Source organism: Eleutherodactylus coqui, chromosome 1 (genome assembly GCF_035609145.1).
Source record: "Eleutherodactylus coqui strain aEleCoq1 chromosome 1, aEleCoq1.hap1, whole genome shotgun sequence".
Taxonomy (NCBI): Eukaryota; Metazoa; Chordata; class Amphibia; order Anura; family Eleutherodactylidae; genus Eleutherodactylus; species Eleutherodactylus coqui.
The window spans coordinates 171,347,116-171,353,719 of NC_089837.1; positions in this window are offsets into that span (position 1 = coordinate 171,347,116).

Genomic DNA, 6,604 nt, shown 5'->3' on the forward strand with positions numbered 1-6,604 from the left:
TGCTCTACGCTGCTTGTAAAGCCTGGCCAACATGTGCAGCGTAGAATTCCAGCGTGTGGGCATGTCGCACAGCAGTCGGTGCTCTGGCAGCTGGAACCGATGTTGCGGTTTCCTGAGGGTGGCAGCATGTGTGGTGGACTTGCGGAAATGTGCGCACACGCGGCGCACCTTGCCGAGCAGATCAAACAAGTGGGGGGTAGTTTTTCAGAAAATGCTGAACCACCAAATTAAAGATGTGGGCCAGGCATGGCACGTGTGTGAGGCTGCCAAGCTGCAGAGCCGCCACCAGGTTACGGCCGTTGTCGCATACGACTATGCTCGGTTGGAGGCTCCATCAGACCCTGTAACAGCTCAGGGGCCGTGTGCCTCTTGTCACCTAAGCTAATTAGTTACAGCACGGCTTGCTGACGCTTCCCCACCGCTGTGCTACCGACTGCTGGCGACGTGCTCACACTTCTTAATTGAGGGGTGGCGTTGGAGGAGGTGGCATAATATGCCGGAGAAACCATCACCGAGGTAGGACCTGCTATCCTCGGTGTGGATAGCACGTGAGTGGTCCCAGGCTCTCACTCGGTCCCAGCCTCCACCAAGTTCACCCAATGTGCCGTCAGGGCGATATAGTGTCCCTACCCGCCAGTACTTGTCCACGTGTCCGTCGTTAAGTGGACCTTCCCAGTAACCGCGTTGGTGAGGGCATGGTTTATGTTGCGGGAGACGTGCTGGTGTAGGTCACGGACGGCACACTGGTAAAAATAGTGGCGACTGAGGACCGAGTATCGAGGGACCGCCACCATGTTTTTGAAAGCTTCTGTTTCCACAAGCCTGTATGGCAGCATCTCCAGGCTGATTAATTTGGCAATGTGAATGTTAAACCTTGTGCATGCGGGTGGGTGGCGGCGTATTTCCGCTTTCACTCCAACGCTTGTGTTAGCGACAGCTGAACGCTGCACTGGGAGACATTGCTAGAGGCCGTAGAGGACCATGGAGATGAGGGGGTGTATGCAGGCCGGGAGGCGCTCGTTCCTGCATCCTGGGAGGGGGGTTGGATTTATGTACCAGGTTGTGGCACAAGGGAAGAGGCAGTGGTGTGACCCGGAGGCGGTGAATGGCCTTAGTCTCACCTTGTGGGGTGCTTGGCCATCATATGCCTGCGCATGCTGATGGCGGTGAGCCTGGTAGTGGTGGCTCCACGGCTGATCTTGGTGCGGCACAGGTTGCACACCACTGTTCGTCGCTCGTCTGCGCTCACTAAAAAACATCCACACATTTTGAACACCTAGCCCTCTGCACGGAGGCTTGCCGCGAGGGGGTGCTGTGGGAAACAGTTGGGGGATTATTTGCTCTGGCCCTGCCTCTCCCCCTGGCCACCCCACTGGCTCTTCCAACCTGTCCTGCTGCTGTACCTAGCAAACCAGGTGGGGTCAGTCACCTCATCATCCAGCAGCTCTTCCTCTGAATCCTCTGTCTGCTCCTCCCTCAGACTTACTGCCCTTACTACTACCTCACTGATAGACAACTGTGTCTCATCATCCTCATCCACAAAAAGCTTTTGAGACCGTTGCCAGAAGTCCCCAGCCTTATTACCCGGACTCTGGGAAATTTCCAAATGTTGGGCATCAGTCACTACAAACTTCTCAGATAAGTGAGGCACCATTTTTTCCCCACTCAGGACAGGGACCCGAGAACAGCTTCTGGGAGTCTGCCTGCTCAGAATCTGTCATTTTCCTAGAGTGACAAGGCTAGGAGGAAGGAGGAGGAGCAGCCAGAGGATTCAGAGGTGCAGTCCCTAGCCCGGTAGTAGTGGACTGCGTGGAAGACTGGGGATTCGATACATTGCTGGACGCGTTATCCACGACAGGACCTGCTCGCACTGCTGTTCTTGTAATAAAGGTCTACCACGTGGACCTGCAAATTGTGAGATGAAGCTGGGGAGTGGAGAGACTCGGCGTTCTCCTAATCCCTCAGCAGCCGGCTGTGATTCACCCCACTCAGGACCTCGGCCTGTGCCCACACCCTCACTTGGACATCCCCGTCCACATCCTTGACACTTACCCCTACTCCTCATCATCTCGGATAAAGGATAGAGCAGGGCCCAAAAAAATTAACCCACTGGATAGCGCTGAGAACTGGGGCTAATTCACCGCACACAGGGACTTGTAGATAACGGAGGCTCTATGCTGTGACAGAAAAAATTACACTGCAGTCTTGCGCTGATACCTAGGGGTAATCTACCACTCACAGAGACTTGTAGGTAAGAGAGGCTGTATGAAGTTGCAAAAAAAATAACTCAGTGGATAGTGCTGATAACTGCGGCTATTTCACCGCACACAAGGAAAGGGAATTGTGAGATGCTCCGCACAGGGGCAGAAAACTATTAACTCTTTGGATAGTGCTGATGACTGCAGCTCCTTCACCGCACATAAGGAAAGGGTATTGTGAGATGCTCTGCATAGGGGCAGAAAACTATTAACCCAGTGGATAGTGCTGATAACTGCGGCTACTACAGCACACACAAGGAAAGGGTATTGTGAGACTCTGCACAGGGGCAGAAAACTATTAACCCAGTGGATAGTGCTGATACCCCAGAAAAAATTAGGCCACTGTTTAGCGATGAAAATTACGGCTACTTCACCGCACACAGCTAAGGCAAGCTGTGGAGGTAGAGAGCTGCATAGCGTGATTTCTCATTTATGTCTGGGATGGTGGGTTACGGTGAGCAGTAAGTGTCACAGTTAGGCTTATATTCAAAATGTAAACCTAACTGTTACACTTATCCCTCACCCTAACCCACCACCTTAGACATAAATAATAAAAGAAGGCATGCTGCTGTTCCCTACCCCCGCTGCCGCTACCCCTGCGGCTGAAACAGCTGGGAGCGCATTGAGTCGCTGCTCTTCCCCACCCCCACTGCCACTATCCCTGCGGCTGAAACAGCCAGGAGCGCATGCAGTCGATTCCCCCCTGCAGTTGCTCACTTTGTACCGGCAGTGTAGTATAGCGCTGCCGGTCCCCCCGTGCCCAAAGCATCCAGGAGCGGTGTAACTGTCCTCGCCGTGGGTGGCACTCTTGCACCCCCAGCAAAGTTGCCTTCCCCTTGCGGTGCCCCTAAGGGCCAAGCAGGCTGCAGCTCTGTCAGTTGTGTCCCTGCATAACTCCCGCACTGTTGCCTCCCGTTTCCGCTTCCCCTGCGGCCAGGTCCCCGGGTGTCACGGCTCCGGCACCATGTATTCAGCTTCGGCTCCCCCGTGCTGTCAGTGCCGTCCACAGCTAGTAGGGTCAAGAAGCACAGGTCCTGGAAGAACCTATCAGGAGCTGGGGGTGTGAGAGGGGCGTTCCTCCTGTCAAACCCCTAGCTTCCGGTGGCGTCAAGATACACTAATACCGACCTGCCAATCATCTGGTGGGAAAAAGAGGGTTGGCAGAGTGCATTTATGAATATGCATAATCTCATTGGACTCATCTGTGGTGCAGCACTACAAAGTTTCAAAAGTAAGATTTGCAAAACCACTAAACTAATTGATATAAGTAACAAGACTGTTGAAATCAGTGTATCTATCACTGTACTATGCTGTATGCATCCCAAGCAGCTCGAAGGACCTGTCAGGTTCCCTTTAAGTGACATTTGATTATCATTTATTGGCATGGGAAATCTCTGTAAAAACAAAATTACAAAAATGACATGATAATTTGCATTTACTATTTCAATTAGTAAAACAAAAACAAGTAGAAATAAAAGCATGTGTTTTCCCAACAAACTGTGATTTCCCACAAGACCAAGATTATAATGAGAAAGAAACTACGTTAGTTTTAATAATGTTATTTCTTTATGCAGTGGCAGCAGGACTTACATGAGCTCTGATATACATCAAGCACCTAGAAGTTATTGGAATGGAATGAAACTTTCTTTGTGTGATTTAAAACGTTGATACAAGTAAGTGATTACAATATCAGAGCAAACGGATACTTTATTGGGGATAACTGAACACTTAAAGGGAGATTCTAGTACCCTGTCATACCGCCTCTAGCTTGGATACAAGATGTGATACAGGTGGGCATGGAGGCTTTAGTACCTTGTTATGGCGCCTCTAGCTTGAATGTAAGGTATGAAACAAGCGGGCATCGACGCATACAGGTTCCATATGGTATCCTGTTGCATATCACTCCACATTTGCTGTAACTAAACCAGTAGATTGTCGAAGTTGACATCCCAGTTGGTCCTATACATGATCTATTGGTAACAACTTTGGTGACTGGGCAGGCCACAGAAGTGCGATAATGTTGTGGAGGCATTTCTGTGCCCCCCCTTGCTGGCTGCGGCCAAGCGTTATCTTACTGGAAAATGCCTCTTGGAAGCCGTCATGGGAGAACTCCACGATCCCCTGTTGTGACAGCCACGGCGGGGGATTCCCTTTATACCCGTAGTGATGTGAGGCTGTTTTCCGATGAATATGCCTCACATCCACGGGACTTTCACATAGTGTAAAGTGCGATATCAGGCCATGAATTACGGCCTCATATCACACTCACCAGTATGAAGGAGCTCTTAGGGAAAATTGCTGGTGCTGTTCTGAACAATTTTGATAGGAGTCGCATTTTAAAAATGTTAATATTCCCACTAAGGACAAAGAGAGGTGTTCCCAGACTTTACGTTTTAATGCGTGGCATATTCTATGATGGGAATACATTTATATGTGAAGTGTGCCGGCTACAACAAAGACTTTTGTAACAACACAAAAGATCCGATGAACTGACATTTGCTTGTTTGTCGGCTGAATGCTGCCCTGTTTACATGGGCAATGATCGGGGGATTGAATGATTACTGTCCCGTGTAAAAGGGCTTTTAATCAGCTTGTCTCCAACCTTCTGCATATTGTGAGTCACATTCAACTTTAAGGTCACAGTTGGGATCGAAATGAAGTCGAGAAATATTAATGGCGTTGACCAGTCAAACTACTAACGGCGACCTGTCTGTCGGTGCGTGCATGAGTGAGTGGGTTTGTGAGTCTTGAATGCTCCGCCCCTGATCACATGACAGTGATATCATCAAAGGTCCTTCATCCCCAGTGAGGGAGTTACATGCTCCACCCCTGATCACGTGGCTGTGACATCTTCACAGTTTCTGTACGCACACGGCTGCTGTCCGGCTAGGTGTTCGTTAGTATTCCATAGCAACTGAGGACACAAGGGGTTTGTAGTCGGCTCGTAATCTGCACAAGGATGCAAGACCTGTGATGACGTCACTGTCATGTGATAAGGAGTGGGGCATGTAGCTGCCTCACTGGCGTTGAAGGACTTTTGATGATATCACAGTCATGTGATCAGGGGCAGAGCATATAAGTCATTCACTTGGGATGAGCGTCACCATCATGTTATCAGGATGACCTGTCCTCAGGATAGGTCTCATCAATGGTTGATTGGAGGAGGTCTGCCATCCAGGATCCCCTCTAATCAATGCAGACAGCACAGGAACCAGATAGTGCTGTCAACAGGCAGTACTAACCTGAGCAAGCTGTAATGCAGACAGTGAGCAGAGTGAACAGTTGAGCAGCAGCTAGGGTAGATCATCAATAGTAAAAGTCCTGGACAACCCCTTTAAATATGGAGAAATAAAGACGGCCGCCTGCAGACGAGCGGGTCGGATCCGGCAGCGAGAATTCTCGCCGCGGGACCCGACCCGAGAGCCTGCAGGGACGAGCGCGTACTCACCCGCGCCTGGCGGCCCCGGCCCCGTCATGTGCCGGCTGCCGCGCAGACCGGAGCCGGCGGCCGGGTGAGTGCATGCCCCGCACAAAAGTAGGACATGCCGCGGTTTGTTTGCCGCGCGAGATTTCTCGCGGCCAAACCGCAGCCGTCTGCATAGGAGTGCGTATTGTAATGCACTCCTATGCAAACTTTCAGTGGCGGAAATCCCGCGGCGGGATTTCTGCCCGTGTGCAGGCGGCCATACAGTATATTTGCTGCTATTTCCGTATACAGTAAACTTCACACTGGTAATATACTATTCAGATTGACACTGTTCAGCAGTTATGAAGTGACTGCGGTATTGTCAGTTGCCAGTGCATATGTCCAAAATTCTGAAAACCTATAGTAAGCCACACAACTGGTTGGTGATCACTGGTCTACAGGAAAATGTTTTCAGCATCATTATAGAGGGGGATTCTTTACTATAAGGGTGCCTTCAAATGAAGTGAACTCACTGCTGACTTTCTATAGCAGAAAATCGGCAGTAAAATCACAGCAAATTCGCAGCGGCCAAATCCACTCCTAAGTGGACTTTAAATTCGCCTCACAAACTCGTCATTGTTTCCCTGCAACTGTGAGTCTCCTCGCAGCAGGTCTGTAATTACGTTGGCTGCAGCGTGACATGCTTCTTCTGCATCCAAAAGCCTATTACAAAAAGGAATGTTATCAGTGCATTGGCTTGTAGTTATTGTGGCCAAGCTTGTATAAGGGACGTCACTAGGGCAAAAAGACCCGATGACAGTAATGCACCAGTCATGTTAATGATTGCTACAATTGTAGCAGTCTAAGGAGTTGAGTCTGCTGCATACTCATCGGGTGCTGGCTATTTTATGCAACTGGCACATAGTTGCAAAGGCTGAGA